Raw genomic sequence first — 1429 nt, forward strand, 5'->3', positions numbered from 1 at the left:
TCCTCCCCCCCTGCCACACACGCAGCTCAGCTCGACAGCTGGCCTGGTACCAGGGCAAATGAAAACACACACTATTACAAACTGCTCTCCCGGGTTGGAGAAGATGGGGGGTAGGTAAAAAAAAAAAAGTGCCTGCTTTGATTGGACAGCTGACTCTCTGAGCTATGTTTGAAATGTTTTCATCTGAACTCAGTTGGAGATGTTTAAAATCAGGCCAGGGACACACAATTTAACTTTTTTCCCCCCTCATTCGGCTGAGAGTTAGAAGTTAACTGGTTTGGGATGAAAACGTTTTACTTTCAGAAGAACACTATGTGCTCCTACTCACACAGTGTTCAGATGGAAATGTGTGGCAGTAAGTTACAGAATGTTACACTAACACRGATACTTTGCTTAAATATTTAGTTTTTTTAGTTGCATTTGCACCTCTAGTTCATATCCAGTGTACACTCCAGATATAAACTTAAGTCTGTTACATTACAACAACCTATGCCAACTTGTTGTGACTATTTTATTCTTATTATTCTAATTGTTAGCATTACACTACGTATACAGTACAGACCAAAAGTCTRGGCACACCTTCTCATTCAAAGAGTTTTCTTTATTTTCATGACTATGAAAATTGTAGATTCACACTGAAGGCATCAAAACTATGAATTAACACGTGTGGAATTATATACTTAACAATAAAATGTGAAACAACTGAAGATATGTTTTATATTCTAGGTTCTTCAAAGTAGCCACCTTTTACTTTGATTACTGCTTCTCACTCTTTTGGCATTTTCTTCATGAGCTTCAACAGGTACCTGAAATGGTTTTCACTTCACAGGTGTGCCCTGTCAGGTTTAATAAGTGGGATTTCTTGCCTTATAAATAAGGTTGGGACCATCAGTTGTGTTGTGCAAAAGGTGGATACAGTACACAGCTGATAGTCCTTCTGAATGGACTGTTAGAATTTGTATTGTGGCAAGGAAAAAAGCAGCTAAGTAAAGAAAAACAAGTGGCCGTCATTACTTTAAGAAATGAAGGTCAGTCAGTCTGAAAAATTGGGAAAACTTTGAAAGTGTCCCCAAGTGCAAAACTGCTATCAACGATTGTTTTGTGTTTTATTGGACTGGATGAWTCATGTGTGAAGAAACAAGATGTCTTGCCACTTTACCAATTTATGCATTTCACAAACCGGGGACCTCAGCATCATGTGGAAGAACCATATATAGCCACACCAGCCCGGCTCCTCCTCCTCCTTAAGCTACTGACCAGCTTTGTCACGCACTTCTGCAAAACAGGATCCCATTCTTCAACCAGCATTTGTAGTGAAAGCCTCGGCATGGTCCATCTAGACCAGGAATGCGCGATATAAACGATATACAGTGGGGAAAATAAGTATTTAGTCAGTCACCAATTGTGCAAGTTCTCCCACTTAAAAAGA

This window comes from Austrofundulus limnaeus, unplaced genomic scaffold (assembly GCF_001266775.1).
Source record: "Austrofundulus limnaeus strain Quisiro unplaced genomic scaffold, Austrofundulus_limnaeus-1.0 Scaffold426, whole genome shotgun sequence".
In the NCBI taxonomy this organism is placed as follows: domain Eukaryota; kingdom Metazoa; phylum Chordata; class Actinopteri; order Cyprinodontiformes; family Rivulidae; genus Austrofundulus; species Austrofundulus limnaeus.